Here is a 23,434-nt window from a genome sequence, read left to right on the forward strand (position 1 = left end):
ATGGCACAACGTTTTATAGGAATTAGTGTCATCTAGTGAACAAATGCAATATTTTACCCAAAAACAGGAAAAAAAGGAGGTTGTGCTGAGTAACTAGATACCCAACATGTCCAGCCCTACAATGGTGTGATGATGAAACCAGGACAAACTTTGTCCTCAGAAATGGCCCCTAGGGGGCGCTATAAAAGCCTTTCCAGGTCCTCAGTGTAGAGGTGACCCTGAATCATGGATGGAGAATGATTGCTCTCACTGCGGCATGCATGGCGTGATGTAATGTGTGGTGCCATCCATGATCTTGTATGTAGGCACAGGTGGAATATTGGTTAGTATGTATGTGGGAATTCAATGATTAGGGGGCGGGGTTTTAGGTGTTTGGGTGCACCTTTCATTTTTTCACAATGCCAACATATAAGGAACCAATATCCCCCATATGATCGCATTTTGTGGTGACGGGTTCTCTTTAATGAGACATCAAGACCCTGATTTACTATTGTGCCTAGGCACATTTCCGTGTGCTAACATCTACCTTTTAATAGCGACCGTCTACTTTTAGACTGCAAAGACATTTACTAAAGAGAAGCATCAACAAGTAGACGCCAAATCGAATTTACTAACCAGGAATCAGACTCAAAAAGCAGACTTGCTAAGAAGCACGTCTAACACCATGAAAAATCACTGCAGAGACGTTCACATTGAAATTTGCTTTCCCAAATATCAGGACTTCACTTTAAACAATATCTGACATTTCCAAAAAATTTTAAAATGTATAAAAAATAGTTTTTCAAAGAAAGTCGTGACAGTGAAGAACTAGACGCTTTTCCAACATCTATGGCTGATATAAATGCGCATGTGCAGAACACATTTTAGACGTCCTCTGTGGGCGCTTGCTTTTTAGCCGCTGCTCAGTAATAAATCTCAGTGTGGAGTCCTCTGACAGCCGGCACTCGGTCACATCTCCTGTGTGTGGAGTCCTCTGACAGACGGCACTCAGTCGCGTCTCCTGTGTGTGGAGTCCTCTGACAGCCGGCACTCGGTGGCGTCTCCTGTGTGTGGAGTCCTCTGACAGCCGGCACTCGGTCGCGTCTCCTGTGTGTGGAGTCCTCTGACAGCCGGCACTCGGTCGCGTCTCCTGTGTGTGGAGTCCTCTGACAGCCGGCACTCGGTCGCGTCTCCTGTGTGTGGAGTCCTCTGACAGCCGGCACTCGGTCACGTCTCCTGTGTGTGGAATCCTCTGACAGCCGGCACTCGGTCACGTCTCCTGTGTGTGGATTCCTCTGACAGCCGGAACTCGGTCACGTCTCCTGTGTGTGGAGTCCTCTGACAGCCGGCACTCGGTCACGTCTCCTGTGTGTGGAGTCCTCTGACAGCCGGCACTCGGTCACATCTCCTGTGTGTAGAGTCCTCTGACAGCCGGCACTCGGTCACGTCTCCTGTGTGTGGAGTCCTCTGACAGCCGGCACTCGGTCGCGTCTCCTGTGTGTGTAGTCCTCTGACAGCCGGCACTCGGTCGCGTCTCCTGTGTGTGGAGTCCTCTGACAGCCGGCACTCGGTGGCATCTCCTGTGTGTGGAGTCCTCTGACAGCCGGCACTCGGTCACGTCTCCTGTGTGTGGAGTCCTCTGACAGCCGGCACTCGGTCACGTCTCCTGTGTGTGGAGTCCTCTGACAGCCGGAACTCGGTCGCGTCTCCTGTGTGTGGAGTCCTCTGACAGCCGGCACTCGGTCACGTCTCCTGTGTGTGGAGTCCTCTGACAGCCGGCACTCGGTCACGTCTCCTGTGTGTGGATTCCTCTGACAGCCGGAACTCGGTCACGTCTCCTGTGTGTGGAGTCCTCTGACAGCCGGCACTCGGTCACGTCTCCTGTGTGTGGAGTCCTCTGACAGCCGGCACTCGGTCACGTCTCCTGTGTGTGGAGTCCTCTGACAGCCGGCACTCGGTCACGTCTCCTGTGTGTGGAGTCCTCTGACAGACGGCACTCGGTCACGTCTCCTGTGTGTGGATTCCTCTGACAGCCGACACTCGGTCACGTCTCCTGTGTGTGACAACCAGCACTCGGCAGATCTTTATGTAATCTAATTAGATTTCCTTAGTTCTAGTGATTCTATTTTTGTTTCTTATCCTTTATAATTATTTCTGTAATGATTTTACTTATTTCGAAGGTCTAGATAATTTTTATTTTGACAGCTGAATCTAAAAATAAACGTCTGCAAAAAAAAAAAAAAACAGCATGGGGTCCCCCCTCCCATCCATACCAGGCCCTTCGGGTCTGTATGGATGTTAAGGGGTAAAAAAAAAATGGCGTGGGGTCCCCCCCAAAATCCATACCAGACCCTTATCCGAGCATGCAGCCTGGCAGGTCAGGAAAGGGGGGGATGAGTGAGTGCCCCACCCTCCTGAACCATACCAGGCCACATACCCTCAACATGGGGGGTTGCTTTGGGGCAGGGGGGCTCCCCCCCCAGAGCACTTGTCCCCATGTTGATGGGGACAAGGGCCTCTTCCCCACAACCCTGTCTGGTAGTTGTGGGGGTCTGCAGGTGGGGGGCTTATCAGAATCTGGATGCCCCCTTTAACAAGGGGATCCCCAGATCCTGGCATCCCCCTACGTGAATTAGTATGTGGTACATGGTTCCGCTACTAATTCACAAAAAAAAAGTGTAGTGTAAAAAAAAACCCAGTACAAGGTCTTTGACAAGTCCTTTAACCACAAGCCTACAGGGCACGTATGCCCCCTTCCTGTCCAGGCTAATTTCCAGCTTTCAGCGCTGTCACACTTTGAATGACAATTGCGCGGTCATGCAACACTGTACCCATATGATATTTTTATCATTTTTTTTGTGACAGATAGAGCTTTATTTTGGTGGTATTTAATCACCTCTGGGTTTTTTATTTTTCTTAAACCAAAAATCACTGAAAATTTTGAAAAAAAAAGTTTTTTCTTTTTGTTATAGAATTTTGTAAATAAGTGATTTTTCTCTTTCACTGATGTGCACTAATGAGACTGCACTGATGGGCACTGATAAGCTGCACTGATGGACACTGATAGGCTGCACTGATGGACACTGATGTGGTGGCACTGATGGGCATTTACAGGCAGCACTGATATATAGCACTGTTTGGCGGCACTGACTGGCACTGTTAGGCGGCACTGACCGGCACTGTTAGGCGGCACTGATAGGCGCATGAAAAGTAGTGTATTCATTACTTTAGAAATTGTTGCATCTCCAACCAAGTTTGAACCACACCAATATGAACGCTCTAATAGCGGTTACACTGAGTGCGACTTGGCATGTGATTTGCATGACAAGCGAGTTGCAAATCGTATGCCAAGTCGCACCCTATTGTCTGCTATTAGAGCGGTCACATGGGTGCGTTTCCAACACTGATTTCTATAGTAGTACATGTACTACTTTTGTGGTGATTTACATAGAGATCTGTGTCAGAAGTCTTTCAAATCGCAGGGAAATCGGCATCTTCACTGTACGTCGCACAATTTCTATATCGGCTTTGATGTGACCGGGGTGTAAGGCCTTTTTATGTTTGATTTCCTGAGTGTTTTTCGATTTATGGGAAATTCTGCATACTAGTAAAAGTGAATTGACATTTTCAGTATTGCATGCGAGATGTGGTCATGCGATAATCTGCAGTGAATTGTGCCCATAGGGCCAAGAAATATTGCCAATAGGGTTCCCTTCCACATCCCTGTTCAATGTTCTGTTGTATGCTGCACAGGTACACGTCACTGTGGCTTTCTTTCTGACTCTGATTTGTGGGGCCTGTATACCAAGGGTTAACGCAGGTGGGAAGAGGATTCATCAGGTGCAAACACTTTCTCTGACCCAATGAATGGCAGTGGTGGGTGTGGCCTACCTTATATAAAGAGATGCAGTAGTGGCTAATTTATGCCTTGTACAGGCCACATTATTTTCTGCAAGTCCTTGTCTGTGGTGGTTTGGGGAGGAAGAGATATTGTGGTGAATTGCCCCAGGCCACACTCACGCTGTGTTTGGGGGAGGAAGAGATATTGTGGTGAATTGCCCCAGGCCACACTCACGCTGTGTTTGGGGGGGAAGAGATATTGTGGTGAATTGCCCCCAGGCCACACTCACGCTGGGTTTTGATGTGGGCTGTAAATGTTTTGCATGTTCTTCCTTCTAAGGTGTTTGTGTGTTATTGTACAATAATTGTGTTTATTACCTTTGCATTGTAATCCTAACACATGTCCATTGCTCTGCTCTTCCAAGTTTGCTTTATTTAGAATGAAATGCAGTTTTCAGACAAACATGGTGAGAAATGTATGTGTGGGGGATTTGGGGAGGTGGGAGGTGTTTTATTTGGCACGTATGTATTTTTATATTGATATTTTGATCTGCAGCCTGTTTTGGGGATAGATAAGCCTACTACATGATTCTTATTAACCATTTGTTTCCTGCTGTAACCTGTGAAAGCACAGTTCATTAGAAGTATAATCTTTTAGATTGTAAGCTCTTATGAGCAGGACCGTTCTATTTTAGCGACATCAAACCTGCTTCTTTTTTGTTCCACCAAGAAATTGAATGTACCTACTTGTTGCTGCTGTGCAAATAAATTTGGAATGTGTATTTGATCAATAAACATTTGGACTATGTTTATTTTTGGGTTAGTTTTTTCATGTTCAAGTTCAATATACTAGCACCCCTAACACTTATTTTTGCTAGTTATATAATATGCCCAAATCTTCCTTGTTAGAGCGCACATGTGCAAGTATGTCCAAACTAACCAACCAAAAGCCCCCTATTGCACCACAAGACCATGTTATGTACCAATGAATAGGTCGTGTTCAGTGTGCAGCTAGCTATTCTTTTTCTACAATCCTCTTAACAGTAATAAATTGGGCCCCCAATTTATGTTGACTTTGGGCCTTTACTGGCAGATATATATTCACCAATGTCATATACACAGTATAGCTGCAAGCATACATTCACCAATGTCATATACACAGTATAGCTGCAAGCATACATTCACCAATGTCATATACACAGTAGAGCTGCAAGCATACATTCACCAATGTCATATACACAGTAGAGCTGCAAGCATCCATTCACCAATGTCATATACACAGTAGAGCTGCAAGCATACATTCACCAATGTCATATACACAGTAGAGCTGCAAGCATATATTTTTGAATGTCATATACACAATGGAGCTGCATGTAAAATTGCTACGGTGCACAAATAAACGTCAAGATGGCTGTTGGAGGAGGCGCTGGAGCAGCTGTCATACCGGAAATACGTCATGACATTTGCGGAAGGACATTTGCACACACCCGGAAGTGGTAGTGGGGAGTGTAGTTAGAGTTTAGTGGTAATTTGCAAGTCTATTTTTTAGCTTTGTGAATTGTTCTTTTGTGGAATTCCAGACCACATCTAGACATGGCGAGATCGCTGTTCTCCACCGAGGAGCTGATCCTCATTTGCTGGGGAAACATTACTAATAATTGTATTTTCAGTTGAAAACATGTCCAATTCCTGGATCCATTAAGGTACATAGCAGAGGTTCAAGGTAATCCATAGAAGTTGTGACGGTCGTGGTGTCAGACCCCCAGCCCTTCTCCCAAACTCGTGACCAAAGGACTAGCCAATCTAAAACCGCGCTGTCATGTGCATAACAATGCCACGCCCAGCTGTACCCTGCACAAAGATTTTCCAGCCAATGGACAATAATCTATGTACCGCAGCCTCAGAGCGATTGTTACTGGGTCAGGTTAATTACGCAATTAACCCTTCACACTGTCATCACCACCTTTTGTACAGAGTAGGAGGAAACTCGCCAATATTAGCAATAACACTGAGCTGCGCTGAGCGAACTATTGGCGCTTTATAAATACTGTATAATAATAATAATAATAACACTGTGATGTTGGAATAAGCATGTGTATACACACTGTCACCACAGGCAAATGTATGCAGAAGTTTAAAACACACAGTAGCACTCTTCAGAGACAGGGATTCTTAGTTTGCATTAAAGAGCTTTAGAAACAGTTCAACACTTTTCAGAAAATAGGATTTATTACTAAAAAGGTCAAAATGGTGCAATAAAAATATTTATAGAAAAAGATGTAGCCAATATATATATATATATATATATATATATATATATATATATATATATAAATACAGAGAGCAATTACACAACAGAGAGATAACAGAAAGAAGTTTAGGGAGGTAGAATACTTGCCGTCAGCCTTGGTTTAAGCAGATCAAGTGTCAGAGCAAAAGGGTACCGTTCTACTAAGTTGGTTCCTGATGTTGAAAAGGGAGAATTCTTCATCTTACTTCTCTCAGGCCTGACAGCCTATTTTGTAGTCCCCCAGCAGGGGGTGTCTCTGAAGCCAAGGGCCAATGGCCTCATTTGGGGAGGGGGGTCTAGGCGGAGACCCAAGTTAGAACCAAAATGCCTCCAAGTTATACCATGGTCAATAACCTTCTCTAGGTACATGTAGCAGCCTAGACACTAGTAGATTAATATGCAGAATGATATCCTGAACGTCCAGACATCAAATATGCCATATCTTACTATTTCAGCTAGAACTATATGGTTTTCTGCTCTCCTGTAGACTTTAACTAGAGGTGTAAGGTATCAGATGACTTGTATTAAAGTGACCTCTCTGAATATATAGCTTTACGATCACCTCCAAATAAGAGTCTCAAAGACATACTGGGCCCAGGCTAATTTGGGTTTATAACCATGAAGCTATCCAGCTGGGCCTGATGCTTGTGAATTCAGCATACACACAGGCCACATTCCTGAGGGAGGGGTATTGGAGGGAAAGAGAATGATACAAGATGGAGGATTTTTAGCAAGATGGATGACCGCGTCCATCTCTGTATGTACAATTGCTACAGAAGTTATTGTTTTTCCTAACTTTACAGGTGGCACAGACACAAGCATACACCCAGGGCCACTGTTAGATATCACGGGGCCCCGTACAGCATACTTGACAGCCCCCCACCTCCAGAGAAAATATCCAAATTATATTTATGGCAAAAATACATTAAAAATATTATTAATGGACATAATCCCAACCATATTCCTGTGAAATCTAAATGATAAAACTGTACTGAGTTCATAAATAAAGCTGTGTGTGTAATGGAGGTCTTAGGGCTCATTCACATGGGTGCTGTGGCCTGTAGAGTGGGAATCAGTGGTTAGTTTTTGTGGCTATCGCCGTTTGCAGGCAACCTATGTTACACAATGGAAATGCTGCAGTTCATAATTTGACAAGCATATGGGTGCAGGTGTACAGCCCTGAACACAGACAGTGAGCATTCAGGGCCACTTCCCCACGACTTCACACCTGTCAGATGACAACCTGTGTTCATACAGCTGCTGTGTCCCCATAGTGTAACAGGTGTCTCCAGCCACATGAAAAACCCACTCATTCATGCTGTACAGGCCAGAGGACCTGTGTGAATGGGGCATTTTTTACTTTTTTTTCCTCAGCTCATTAATTTCAATGGGCTGCCTAACGTGTGGGAACATGCAAAAATGCTGCAGGAATATTATTTGCAAAGTGTGTTGCACCTAACTGCACAGTAGTGTGGTGCCATGCGTTTTTGTGGCTGTGAATGGGTCTGTTTTTAATAGACATGTGGAGGTGCAACAACGTTTTCATCATGGTACCTGCGCACATCTACAGAGGGCATTGCATTTCTTTGCTGTGCTGGAAAATGTGTGTTCTTGCATGTGTTTCTGCACCACCAATGGTGTGAACAAGTCCTGAGGGCCAGTTCACACTATAGAAACAGTCTAGATGTGTTCCTGATGCGTTTTTGCATGCCCTTTTGGCATGCATGTTTAGCATGTTCCAGTACATTTTGGATGCGTTTTGGACACGTTGCATTGCATTTTTGTATCCCTTCCAGTTAGTTTTTTCTACTTTCTTTTTATTCAATTTAATTAGGGACGTGTGCGTTTTAGTTCATTCAAGTGCGTTTCAACGCGTTCCAGTACAGTTCTATGCAGAAACAATGCAGTGTGGTCAACTTTTTTGACAGCACCTGCAATGCGCTTCAAATGCAAGCGCTGATGTGAACTATGACATTGACAACAATATAACCTTCTTTCTGTGCATTTGTGATGCCGAAAAAGCAACTGAAACACTTATAGTGTGAACTGGCCCTAAAGGTTATTAGAGGTCAGGGAACGGGACTGACCAGGAATTGTGAATTCAATCAGACTAGTGGTGAGATACAATCAGCAATCGTATAATAATGTGAGATCTGAGCTGTAGCTGATAGGAAATGAGACACATTAACAAGATCAGTAAATAAATAGTTAAAGAGTGGGGCGGTGATCCATAGATTTGCATATGGGACAGGTGATGATGGGGTGGGGGAGGGGGACAAGTTGTATAAGGAGACAGGTTTAAAACAAGAGAAAACAAATTACAATGAAATATACACAGCATGAAACTTGCGCATTTCAAACTTGTCAGAAGAACAGGACGCAGGGAAGATTCACCCCCTTTCCAATTTTTAGTCATTAGCCAAAATCTTAATTGATTGATCAGTATATTACTGGAACAACCCAGAAAATTGATCTCCTATTTTTAACATTCATAAATGTCAAGGAGCTTACAATCTAAGGGCAGAAACTCAGCCATGTACTAGGCCCAATGAAGCTAACAGCATGTCTTTGGAGTGTTGGCAGAAACACATCCATACAGGGAAAGCATGCAAACTGGGATGCAGCCATGACTGGGATTAGAACCCATGACCCAAGTGCTGTAAGTTCTGAGTTCTAATCACTCAGCCACTGTAGGAGACACAGTTTGAGCTGCAATGTAGAATAGTTACATTGTTTACAAATAATGATAAAGCGAGCGCTGGTCAAATGATATAGACTATTAAATGGTATTACACAAGATAAATATAAATCTAGGCATAGATATGAAGGTAGCAGCTAGCACTCAGGGTATTGGCAACAGTTCCAGAATAGAAATATGTTACAGTAATAGTGCAGCGCTATAAATGCATGTTATCAATCATAAACGCATGTAAAGTCAACAATGTGCAAATAAGTGCAATAATGATGTAAACTGGTAAATGGTGCTAAAAAAAGTTCATCTAATCATTCCTGAATAATGGAATGTCCTTGGTGTGAGAGTACCAACTCAGAGAGTGCCTATGAATGGCACGTGTGGTCTCTCCATGACGGACAGTAGTGCATGAACTCATGAAAGGTAATCCACCCTTGGGACTGGTCTACACTCACCAGAACAAAAGTATTAATGCGCATGGGTTATACACATCACACATCTGGGGGTGCAGCGGTATGCTGGCAGCTATGGGTTAGTCATCCAGCTCCATCCATCCATCCATCCATCCATCAGGGTGGGTGCCCAAATGGTCCTGGGGAGGAATTATCTCAGCCACAGGAGCCAGAAATGTGCTTAATAGTGTAGTACTTTATTATAATGGTCATGAGTAACAATTCAAAATATCCACGTGGAGTAATAAAATTAATAGCAAAGTGAGTACCAAGATGCCAGACGCTCCTCAATGGCGGCGGCGTGTCATCAGCAATAGGGCTCCACCCAATGCATTTCGTGTACCAACACGTCCTATTGGTGTGCCCCTGAGGACATGTTAGTGCACAAAATGCATTGCGTGGAGCCCTATTGCTGACGCCACACCACCGCCATTGAGGAGCGTCCGCCATACTGTCCATCACTGATAAACCATCTGCACTACTGTCCATCACGGATAAACCTCACGTGCCATTCATAGGCACTCTCTGACTTGGTACTCTCACACGAAGGACATTCCATTATTCAGGAATGAGTATATGAACTTTTTTTTAGCTCTATTTACCAGTTTACATCATTATTGCACTTATTTGCACTTTTTTGATTTTATATGCGTTCATGATTGATCACATGCATTTATAGCGCTGCACTATTACTTTAACATAGAATAGTTACATGATTAAAGAGAAGGAAGATATATCATTATATTGGGAACTTAGAACTAGACATTCCCAATTATTTGAGATATAAGTGTGAAAATGTTTGACATTTGAAAATAGAATGTATGACATTCATTAGGAAATGCATTAGTTGTCTGATCATTTTGGAGAAACAGCAACCCCCCCCCAAAAAAAAAAAAAAAAAAATATATATATACAGTAGGTGCACTTTTACTTTAAATTATAAGTATTCTCACATGGAAACAGAAAACCGCCAATGGTACAAAGCCCGCGGTTGTGTGCCATCTAGCGAACATATCCGGTATTGCATCTAGAAATGTGCTAGATGTGATTCCGGATTTACTAACAGGAAAGAGTCTACAAAGTGGATGCTTTTCAATGAGTTTGCTAGATGCCTTTCTGAAGACTGACAGGTCAAGATTGATTGAATGGAGTCTGCCTGAATTTTCAGCGTCTGCTGGTAGACTCAATTCTTAGTAAATCAGGCCCAGTAGGTCTCCCGGGAAGGAGGGTCAACCTCCAATTTATGAACTTTTGGAAGCCTATAAAAAACTGGTATCTGGATTTAACACCTTAAAGAAGGCCATGGTCTTTTTATCAATGATACCCTTCTCAAAAGCTTCCTCAATCACACCAAAGAGGATCTTCTGACCATTCTCCATGTTGATGGATGTTATCTTAGTGTACCATTTCTTATATCTAAAAATCTTTTGACACCTCAATACATATTTTTCTCGCTCCATGATGACAAGGCTCCACCCTTGTTGGCAGGCTTGATCACAATGTCACGGCCAGGGGCGGACTGACCATTTGGAAACTCAGGCACTGCCTGAGGGCCCGGGGTCAGTAGGGGGCCCCATGAGATGCCCCTGGTACCTTTTTCATAGGCTTTTTTGAGTGTGGGCAAGGACAGAGGTGCCCCATGATCCCCTATTGCCCGGGGGGCCCCATGAGTTGTCAGTCCACCCCTGGTCACGGAAGTTCTTAAGCTGTTCCAAAGCAACACATTCTTCTCCCATAAGATTATCATATGCCATCTTTCCAAAATTCACCATTTTTAATTCTCTGGTAACTGCAGCCACAGAACACTGAACTCCAGCTACTGCCAACAAGGGGGAAAAGAAAAAGATTTAACATAAAACCCCTCATCATCTACTCTGGACAGGACCATGTGTTCCTCACCATTCTCGTATCTCTGAATTTCCTCCACCAGTTCTAAAGCCATGTCAGCTAAATCATCTTCAATATCCTCTACATGACTTTCCTGTCATCGGGCAACAAAATCTCCTAAAGCTCTGTACTCCTTTCTGGAGAGATGGGGCCAATCTTTTATCAGTCCATTAAAGTATCATCTTGTCTATTGTTTCTAGAATGTAATGCTTTCAAGACAAACTTACTGGTAAATAAATATAAATCTTTAACTGCTTCACTCGAACCTTTCATAACAGAGCAAAACCTCAAACTCTTAGAAAGAAAACGAATCACCTTGGAAAGGTTAACAATTTTATAGTCACTTTCCTCTATTGTTTATCCATCCTGCTCTTATTCTAGTATATTGTTTTCTACCCCATTTGTGGAGAACCTCCCTCCCCAACCCGTTCCCTTCCTATACCCCCTCCTTGACTAAGATCTCTTTGTTTTCCTGCGTCTTCTATTCCCCCTCTCCCCTCCTCCATGCTCCTATTTTTTGCTAGTTATTCACCAACACCAACTTGGTCCTTACATGTAAAAAATGAATGGTGTGACTGGAACGAAGTTCCTTTAATCTAAAGTTCCATGGCAGTGATTGGCCTTTTATATCTTTATATGGTCATCTGCTTTATGGGCTCCTAGTAATATTGGTGACATCCAAGCTATGCAGAATGGTTTTGGTGGTCCCTGTAGAAATCCATATATATGGGCATTTGTGCATTATTAATTACAGACTAAACCCACCTGGAGACCTGGGGACACTGTACAAGTTATATATTCCATGTTACAGGTACCTCCAAGTTATATATGTAGTCTTGGGGGTCCCTGTAGAAGTCCATGTGTGGACATTTCTACCTATCATAAATGACAGGTTAAACCCACCTGGAGACCTGGGGACACTGTACAGGTTCTATATGTAGTCTCGGGGGTCCCTATGGAAGTCCATGTGTGGACATTTCTACCTATGATAAATGATAGGCTAAACCCACCTGGAGACCTGGCACTGTACAAGTTCTATATGTAGTCTGGGAGTCCCTGTGGAAGTCCATGTGTGGACATTTCTACCTATGATAAATGACAGGCTAAACCCACCTGGAGACTTTCTCCACACCTGGAGTGTGCTGAGTTCTTGGAGAACGTCTACACAGTGTTTCCAGATTGGCTTTATCACCCCAACGAGCTCGCTCCAGTTCATGGATGTCATCATTATGTTTGGAGGATCTCACCAGTCAGGAGCCTTTCCTGTCATCCTACATGTTCCCTTCTGAGGATTGTTCTATCCTTCCAAACAAATGTATGAAATCATGGATGAGTCCTCCTTCTATGTGATCTAGAAGATCTTCAATCACAATGTCTTTATGGATGAAGTGGATGGCCCAGTTTATATATTATTTATTGCTTTACAGCTTTATTCCCTCCAGGATTCATTCTTTATTTATAGAACCATTCAAGGAAGTGTTCTTACTGTGAGAGATCTCCACCACCATTCCTCTGTGACCATTACATCCTTGTCATTTATGTCTAACATCTTCATTATCAGTGGATTGATAGATATTTTTATACTTTAGGGCTTATTTCTACAACTTCTTTACCCAAAAGATCTGTTTTATTATGTGTACCTTTATTGTTATCTTGTGTTCTGTGTCTTTAAGACTTCTCTATGTGTAATAAAATATCTTTGTTAAACCACTTGTTGCATAAGGGCCATATTTATTTTTTCTTACTTTTTTAGTTATTTTTGAACTTCTGTAGTATCCCTGTAAGGTGGATACAATGCAGGAATGGTTATTATGAGCGGTTTCTTGGGGCTGCAGTTCATCTGAACCACACAAGATGGTGATCCCACTTATACCAAGACAGGAAATTCTGGAACACAGACAGGAAGTGATGTCAGGTACAAACAGGATGTCATCTGGAATAAAGACAGGAAGTTCCATGTGGTATGAAGCAGAGAGGAGACATTGTTGGAAGTGGCAGCAGAGGAGGTAATAAGATGTTATTTTCTATTTACACCCAGCCTTTAATCCCCTGGTCACTTTCCTGAGCTGTGTTCCCCGTCCTGTATTTCTCTCGGATAATCTTCCTTCTCTGTGCTGCAGACACAATTTATGTATCTAGACTGGATTTATGGAGGTTCTGGGGTTCAGATGGCAGCATTATTTGATCTAGGCTCCCGGGACATGTGTCAGAAATCAAGGAATGACCAGAAAGGTGTGGACTGATACAGGGAAACGCAGGTCTCAGGTACAATATAATACAGTTTATTAGCCACCCAGATATATATATATATATATAAACGCACAGTGAACAAAACTAACCTTCTACTAATCTAGTAGGTGCAAGAACACAGGCGTAGTCAGGGCTGGAGAGGTGGAATGGTCAGGCCAGCCGTAGGGTTCTGTAACGACTGCCTGGTGGTACCTCTAGCGGTCCTCAGGGCAGGATTCCCCAGGGCGCGGAGTCTAAGCCCCAGTCTGCCTTTTCACCAGAGCCCCTGGTGGTGGGGATGGACTTGGCGCAGGACTGAGACCAGGTCGCGGCCCCTGAGTACACCTGCTAGTGGTAGAGGGATCCGCCAGAGGTATGTGCAGGTACGGCTGGATCCGTGCAGGATGGATGGATGGCAGAGTAGTTAGCGTGGTCAGACAGGCCAAGTCAGCAATGTGCGGGCAGTAAGGTACCAAAGGAGCAGGCAGAGAATGGTCAAGGTCACAAGCCGGGTTCAGTAACTCACGGGCAGCGCAGTACAGAGGATGAGGCAGAAGGATGGTCAGGGATGAGCCAGTAGTCAGAACAGGAGACGGTCAACAGGAATCAGGATCAGGCAGGGTCGGCAACAAAGTATCTTCTCACAGGAACTAGGAACAGGATACAGGGGCTCATGGGAAAACATACACCAAGGCCCAGAGCACAGGCCTGGTCATGCCTTATATACACCTTTCTGCAATCAGCCCCAGGTTTGGCTGATTGTGAGCTTCTGGCTGCTAAGAGCACCCGCTGGTCAGCTCTGGTACTGCAGCCCACACGGCAGGTGAGTCCCACCACCAGTGCTGAGATCACCCGCTGGTCAGCTCTGGTACTGCAGCCCACACGGCAGGTGAATCCCACCACCAGTGCTGAGTCCATTCCTGACAACATGTGATTTGGATCTTCTCCCCCATGTTCAGGTCCAGTAAGATCTCTGACAGAACAATTCTCCCAGGGTTCCTTGCTCTGTGGTCTGCTGGCTGTGCCGGGTGGAGGGATATGTCTGTATAGTCTCAGACCCAAGTCACTGAGTGCAGTCTCAGGAGATGGGAGGCAGCGGTGTGGGATCTCTGCAACTTGTCTACAGTAAACATTTAAAGTGGTTGTAAACCCTCCATATACCCAGAGAAGTGACTGGCCTCAGGTATTACACAGAGATACAACACATCCTCCTACATATGTTGAACCGGTTTATCTGTAGCAATATCTTCTCTATATTTGTTCAAAGTCCAGAATTTTATACAGCTTGTCTGAGAAGTCAGAAAAAAGGGGTCAGAGAGCTGAAGTCACTCTCTTCAGAGCTCATTGAAGTGAGCTTTGAGAGATGATCGGTGGGAAGGGACACACCCCCTTCACACCCCCTTTTCTCCTGGTGTCAGGAATAATTGTCATAAGTGATCCATGCTGATTGCAGAGGAAGGAGGCAGTAGAAAGAAATTGCACTAAATGCTCTGGACTGATACAAGTACACACTGTAGAGGGATATGCTTTGTTCATATTCCATGTCTGAGGTTTACAACCACTGTAAGTGATCTCTATTTACTAAATACCAATTTATACTATTTATTAGTGTCGCCCCTTGTCCTAACTAGAGGCTACTATGTGGGTTTAGTTTGTGGCTGGGCTGTACTTCCACCACAATACAAAACCCAATCACCCCAGGGGGTGTTAGTTTGTGGCTGGGCTGTACTTGGCTCAGGCTGATTGTATAGTTCTTCACTTGGTTTCTCCCTAAGTTTAGGTTGTCTTGTGATGTCTCACTGTGGCCAGTAGATGTCACTGCTATCACTGGACATAGTATGAGATTTCACCAACCAAACTAGAGGGATATTAAACCACAAATGTCCCATATTGCAGCTTACCAATCATTGGGTGTGGCGGCTGCATTCCTTTTCTTTGGCTTTTTTCCCCTCTGTTTTCACCTGGTGATCTGGCCAGTAACACACTTTCTGTATTAGAGCGCCCCCACTGTGGAGACAGCAGCATGATCAGTCTGGGGGGAGGGGAGTGTTAGATGTATTAGCAGGTTTACCAAACGGAACTAATTGAAGCCAAACTCCAGCTCACACTTCATAATCAGTTACATCAAACAGGTTTTCCTTTTGGGTTAAAAGTTTTACATGAATAAATAAAAGCTGCTCATTGTAAGCTCCCTGTCAGTGGTAAATGGTCTGCCTCATCCCTGGAACTGATACATTCTGCTGCAGAGTTTTTATAAAACAGATTTACTGGCTAGATCAACAGCTGAATATAGAAGAAATCCTAAAAAAAAAAACTAATACTGTATAGTCCTAACTTTTGTATCCTATATGATAAGTTGTACATTACATTGGCCTTCATTATTTTGCACCCATTTCCTCCCAGATGGACATTTTATATCGGATGATGTGATTGGAGCACAGACTTTTACATGGTGATAATAATGTGATAACATCCTCCAACTTTGAACCCTTAAACAGTGATAATGAGGGAGGAGTCAATAACATAGTTACATAGTTAGTCTGGCTGAAAAAATACAAAAGTCCATCCAGTTCAGTCATAGGAAAAAAAATTATAATCCTACATCCACAGTTGATCCAGAGGAAGGCAAAAAAAAATCCCCAGCAAAGCATGATCCAATTTGCTCCTGTTGGGAAAAGATTCCTTCCTGATCCCCCGAGAGGCAATCGGATATTCCCGGGATCAACTTTTACCTATAAATGTTATATCCAGTTATATTCTGTGTATCCAAGAAAGAATCCAGGACTTTCCTACAGCAATCCACTGAGCTGGCCACAACCAACTCTTGAGGAAGTCTATTCTATTTTCACAGCTCTTACTGTGAAGAAACCTTTCCGTGTTTGGAGATTAAATTTATTTTCCTCCAGACGTAAAGAGCGCCCCCTTGTCCTCTGTGATGACCTCAGGGGGAATAACTACACCGAGTTCACTATATGAACCACTGATGTATTATACATGGAGATCATATCCCCCCTTATGTATTATACAAGGAGATCATATCCCCCCTTATGTGTTATACATGGAGATCATATCCCCCTTATGTATTATACATGGAGATCATATCCCCCCTTATGTATTATACATGGAGATCATATCCCCCCTTATGTGTTATACATGGAGATCATATCCCCCCTTATGTGTTATACATGGAGATCATATCCCCCCTATGTGTTGCACATGGAGATCATATCCCCCTTATGTGTTGCACATGGAGATCATATCCCCCCTTATGTATTGCACATGGAGATCATATCCCCCTTATGTATTGCACATGGAGATCATATCCCCCTTATGTATTGCACATGGAGATCATATCCCCCTTATGTATTGCACATGGAGATCATATCCCCCTTATGTATTGCACATGGAGATCATATCCCCCCTTATGTATTGCACATGGAGATCATATCCCCCCTTATGTATTGCACATGGAGATCATATCCCCCCTTATGTATTGCACATGGAGATCATATCCCCCCTTATGTATTGCACATGGAGATCATATCCCCCCTTATGTATTGCACATGGAGATCATATCCCCCCTTATGTATTGCACATGGAGATCATATCCCCCCTTATGTATTGCACATGGAGATCATATCCCCCCTTATGTATTGCACATGGAGATCATATCCCCCCTTATGTATTGCACATGGAGATCATATCCCCCCTTATGTATTGCACATGGAGATCATATCCCCCCTTATGTATTGCACATGGAGATCATATCCCCCCTTATGTATTGCACATGGAGATCATATCCCCCCTTATGTATTGCACATGGAGATCATATCCCCCCTTATGTATTGCACATGGAGATCATATCCCCCCTTATGTATTGCACATGGAGATCATATCCCCCCTTATGTATTGCACATGGAGATCATATCCCCCCTTATGTATTGCACATGGAGATCATATCCCCCCTTATGTATTGCACATGGAGATCATATCCCCCCTTATGTATTGCACATGGAGATCATATCCCCCCTTATGTATTGCACATGGAGATCATATCCCCCCTTATGTATTGCACATGGAGATCATATCCCCCCTTATGTATTGCACATGGAGATCATATCCCCCCTTATGTATTGCACATGGAGATCATATCCCCCCTTATGTATTATACATGGAGATCATATCCCCCCTTATGTATTATACATGGAGATCATATCCCCCCCCTATGTATTATACATGGAGATCATATCCCCCCTTATGTATTATACATGGAGATCATATCCCCCCTTATATATTGCACATGGAGATCATATCCCCCCTTATGTATTATACATGGAGATCATATCCCCCCCTTATGTATTATACATGGAGATCATATCCCCCCCTTATGTATTGCACATGGAGATCATATCCCCCTTAATCTCCTCTTCTTAAGAGAGAATAAATTCAGTTCTGCTGATCTCCTCCATGCCTCTTATCAGTTTAGTTGTCCTTCTCTGTACTTTCTGAATTTCCCTAACCCAACAACCCAATGTTGGGTGAACAAGGTGTCGGCGAATGGGCAAGGTGTCGGCGAATGGGCAAGGTGTCGGTGAATGAACAAGGTGTCGGTGAATGAACAAGGTGTCAAAGAATGAAAGTGTTTGCTCACCAATGCCAGAAGTGTGCCCAGCACAATAGGTGAGTTGGAAGGTTTGGTGCATGAAGAGAACTAGGATTGAATTGGTATTGCTGAATCTTGGCTTCATTCCTCACATGACTGGGCCATTCATATTCCTGGCTAGGTTCTCTTTTGGAGAGACGGGGGAAATAGGAAAGGTGGTGGTGTCTGTCTCTATGTGAGAAGTGATCTCAGAGCGAGTGTGAAAGAGGACCTAGTTGATGGAGAGTGTGATGAGGCTGAAGAATTATGGGTGGAACTGCACATGGGGGGCGGTACTACAAAGGTCATCATTGGAGTTTGTTATAGGCCTCCCAGTGTTAATGAGGAGCTGGAGACTCAGCTCCTCCCACAGATGGAAAGGGCTGCAAGGGCTGGGACAGTGATAATAATGGGGGATGGTAACTACCCGCAAAGTGACTGGAGTAACAGTTAAAGAGCAAAGAAAGTATAGACCTACTACAGGACAATTTTATGATCCAGTTCATAAAGGCCCCAACTAGGAATGATGCTCTGCTGGACCTGGTCATCTCCAACCATGCAGATCTTATTACAAATGTCCATATAAAAGAACATCTGGGTAGCAGTGACCATAACATGATTTCATTTATTGTTAGCTGTAAACAGCAAGCACATACGGGAAAAATAAAAATGCTCAATTTCAAGAGAGCTAATTTTCCAAGGCAGAGAGCTGCTCTCCAAGACATATACTGGGAGGGAATATTGGCATCGATGAACACAACACAGAAATGGGAGTTCTTCAAAAAGACTGTATGTGACCACACTGCAAAATATATTCCCATGGGCAACAAGTATAAAAGGCTACAAATCCAACCTATGTGGCTTACGGCCAAAGTTACAAAAGCGATAGATAATAAGAAAAGAGCTTTTATTAAATATAACAATGAAGGAACGCGATCATCGTTTACACATTACAAAGAATAGAACAGAAGATGCAAAAAGGAAATGAAGGCAAAAACTGAAAACAAACGACAGAAAGATATCAGGACGACCCCAAAACATTCCTCCAATATATGAATAGTAGAAAGGTCCGGTCCCAGCATGTAGGCCCTTTACAGAACCATCTAGAGGGGGGGGACAAAGAGAAGGACAATGTATGAAATCCCTTCTTCAGCTCTGTGTATACAAAGGAGCATGGGGGGGCTCTTGTCCATAATGGGTGTGGTACTGACACCCCCCAGATGATCCACATTGGCTCACAATTGATATGATCCAGAAATATTTAGACTGAATAAAGGTGAATAAAGCCCCTGGACCGGATGGCAGACACCCACGGGGCCTTAAAGAATTCAGCTCTGTCATCTCACAGCCATTGTTTCTCATTGTTAGGGACTCTTTAATGACTGGCATAGTACCACTGGATTGGTGTAAGGCCAATGTGGGGCCAATATTTATAAAGGGGACAAAATCTTTCCCAAGTAATTATAGAGCTGTTAGTGTAACTTCTATAGTTGGGAAGATACTGGAGAGTTTAATAAAAGACCACAGAGAGGAGTTCTTGCTGGAAACAAATATTGTAAGCCACGGACAGCATGGATTCATGAAAGACAGAAGTTGTCACACAAATCTGATTTCTTTTATGAGGGGGTGAGCAAAACCTTGGACAGAAGGGTGGCGGTGGACGTGGTATACTTGGACAGAAGGGTGGACGTGGTATACTTGGACAGAGGGGTGGCTGTGGATGTGGTATGCTTGGCCAGAGGGGTGGCGGTGGACGTGGTATACTTGGACAGAGGGGTGGCGGTGGACGTGGTATACTTGGACAGAGGGGTGGCGGTGGACGTGGTATACTTGGACAGAGGGGTGGCAGTGGACGTGGTATACTTGGACAGAGGGGTAGGGGGTATGCGGTATACTTGGACAGAGGGGTGGCGGTGGACGTAGTATACTCGGACAGAGGGGTGGCGGTGGACGTGGTATACTCGGACAGAGGGGTGGCGGTGGACGTGGTATACTCGGACAGAGGGGTGGCGGTGGACGTGGTATACTCGGACAGAGGGGTGGCGGTGGACGTGGTATACTCGGACAGAGGGGTGGCGGTGGACGTGGTATACTCGGACACAGGGGTGGCGGTGGACGTGGTATACTCGGACACAGGGGTGGCGGTGGACGTGGTATACTCAGACACAGGGGTGGCGGTGGACGTGGTATACTCGGACAGAGGGGTGGCGGTGGACGTGGTATACTTGGACACAGTTCCCCACACATGGCTAATGTGTAAGGTAAAGTCTATGGGCTGGAAAAATCTGAATGTAAATGGATATAAAACTGGCTAAAAGATCGTATTCAGAGAGTAGTGGTTAATGATTCATACTCTGAATGGTCTGGGGGTGTCAGTGGTGTACCCCAAGGTTCAGTGTTAGTGGGATACCCCAAGGTTCAGTGTCGTTAGTGGGGTACCCCAAGGTTCAGCATTAGTGGGGTACCCCAAGGGTCAGTGTTATTAGTGGGGTACCCCAAGGTTCAGTGTTATTAGTGGGGTACCCCAGGGTTCAGTGTTATTAGTGGGGTACCCCAAGGTTCAGTGTTATTAGTGGGGTACCCCAAGGTTCAGTGTTGGGCCCCTTACTTATTAATATATATATAAACAATATGGGGTGTGAGATTATAAATCCCATTCCAGTCTTTGCAGATGACACCAAGCTGTGCCGGGGAATAACGTCCTTACAGGATGTCTCCAACTTACAAGCCGACCTCAATGCTCTGTGTAATTGGGGGACTATGGGGCCAATGAGGGCTAATGGTGATAAATGTAAGGTTCTGCACTTGGGGGCTAAGAATATGCATCATACATACTAGGGGGGTACAACTGGGGGGGTCAATGGTGGAGAAGGATCTGGGACAGGTATAGACTTCAGAGAGAGAGATATCACCCCCCCTCCCCCCGGTACAAATCATTAGTAAGACCTCATCTGGAATATGCAGTTCAGTTTTGGGCTCCAATTCACAAAAAGAACATTGGGGAACTGGAGAAAGTGCAGAGAAGGGCAACCAAACTGATACGAGGCATGGAGGAGATCAGCTATGAGGAAAGATTAGAGGAACTGAATCTATTCTCTACTGAGAAGAGGAGATTAAGGGGGGATATGATCTCCATGTATAATACATAAGGGGGGGATATGATCTCCATGTATAATACATAAGGGGGGATATGATCTCCATGTATAATACATAAGGGGGGATATGATCTCCATGTATAATACATAAGGGGGATATGATCACCATGTATAATACATAAGGGGGGATATGATCACCATGTATAATACATAAGGGGGGATATGATCTCCATGTATAATACATAAGGGGGGATATGATCTCCATGTATAATACATAAGGGGGGATATGATCTCCATGTATAATACATAAGGGGGGATATGATCTCCATGTATAATACATAAGGGGGGATATGATCTCCATGTATAATACATAAGGGGGGATATGATCTCCATGTATAATACATAAGGGGGGATATGATCTCCATGTATAATACATAAGGGGGGGATATGATCTCCATGTATAATACATAAGGGGGGGATATGATCTCCATGTATAATACATAAGGGGGGGATATGATCTCCATGTATAATATATAAGGGGGGATATGATCTCCCTGTATAATACATAAGGGGGGATATGATCTCCCTGTATAATACATAAGGGGGGATATGATCACCATGTATAATACATAAGGGGGGATATGATCTCCATGTATAATACATAAGGGGGGATATGATCTCCATGTATAATACATAAGGGGGATATGATCTCCATGTATAATACATAAGGGGGGATATGATCTCCATGTATAATACATAAGGGGGATATGATCACCATTAGAGATGAGCGAAGTATTGAAAAATTCGATTCGACTGATTCGTCGAATTCGTGGAAAATATTCGATTCGAGTCGAATATATTCGCTGTGAATTTAACTTAAAAAAGGGTGTTTCTAGGCTTCAGAGAGACTTAATATTAGTGCAGAACACTGTACCTTTAATTTAAATGCCCTTGGAGTCTGCTGGGGAAGAGAAATAATACTGTCAGTCAGTATGACATGCAGATGAGTGCCGTCGATCTTAGAATCACTGCACACTTCACTCATTTGGCCAGTCACGGGGCCAAAACCAGTGTTTGGAGCCACAGTGTGGCGGTGGAGGCAGCAGCAATGGGAGGCCATACAGCACCCTATGACAAAATGGAAACCAGCAGGAGTGTGAGGAGACCTCCAAGTGGCACATGGCAGAGTGGCAGCAATGGGAGGCGGTACAGGGACCCAGGTCACACTGTGGGCTCAGCAGCAGCGTGACCAGGCGGTACGGGGGCCCATGGCCCATTTGGGGCCTGGCGGCACCTATGGGAGGCCGGTAATCTGCCAGCAACCTATGACAAAATGGAAACCAGCAGGAGTGTGAGGAGACCTCCAAGTGGCACATGGCAGAGTGGGAGCAATGGGAGGCGGTACAGGGACCCAGGTCACACTGTGGGCTCAGCAGCAGCGTGACCAGGCGGTCCGGGGGCCCATGGCCCATTTGGGGCCTGGCGGCACCTATGGGAGGCCTGTAATCTGCCAGCAACCTATGACAAAATGGAACCCTGGCCTGGGGCAGGCAGAACCGCCATATCTTTATCACGGTTTTCCCAGGCCACCGAATGGCGACGCTGCATATGCTGACGCAACGCTGTAGTCCCAACATGGGCCCCCTGGCCACGCTTGACTTTCTGGCCACATAGTCGACATACGGCTACGTTTACTTCCTCGGGCGGCTTGACGAAAAATTGCCACACCGCCGAGTAGGAAACTTTGCCCCCGCTACTCCTCACTGGCTGACTGCTACTTCCTCCGTGCACACCGGCACCACTACTGGCCGTGGTGGTAGTCTGCAGTGGAGCTGGTGCTCTACTCCGTGTCCGTTTGCCTCCACTGACACTGCTGCCTCCTGGCAGCAGCAATGGGAGGCCGTACAGGGACCCATGAGACACTCTGGACCTGGCAGCAGCATGAGGAGGCGGTACAGGGGCCCATGACAGATTACGGGCCTGGCAGCAGCATGAGGAGGCGGTAGGGGGGCCCATGGCAGATTAGGGGCCTGGCAGCAGCAATGGGAGGCCGTACAGGGACCCATGACACACTCTGGACCTGGCAGCAGCATGAGGAGTCGGTACGGGGGCCCATGGCAGATTACGGGCCTGGCAGCAGCAATGGGAGGCGGTACAGGGACCCAGGTCACACTGTGGGCTCAGCAGCAGCGTGACCAGGCGGTACGGGGGCCCATGGCCCATTTGGGGCCTGGCGGCACCTATGGGAGGCCGGTAATCTGCCAGCAACCTATGACAAAATGGAAACCAGCAGGAGTGTGAGGAGACCTCCAAGTGGCACATGGCAGA

General features: G+C 44.9%; 1 pseudogene; it reads left to right on the plus strand.

Moving 5' to 3' along the window:
• LOC149445433 (uncharacterized) overlaps positions 1–23,434 on the plus strand; it is a 52,768-nt pseudogene that overhangs the window by 16,902 nt on the left and 12,432 nt on the right.

Source organism: Staurois parvus, unplaced genomic scaffold (assembly GCF_062004578.1).
Source record: "Staurois parvus isolate SC_StPar_1 unplaced genomic scaffold, SC_StPar_1.0 ptg000721l, whole genome shotgun sequence".
Lineage (NCBI taxonomy): Eukaryota > Metazoa > Chordata > Amphibia > Anura > Ranidae > Staurois > Staurois parvus.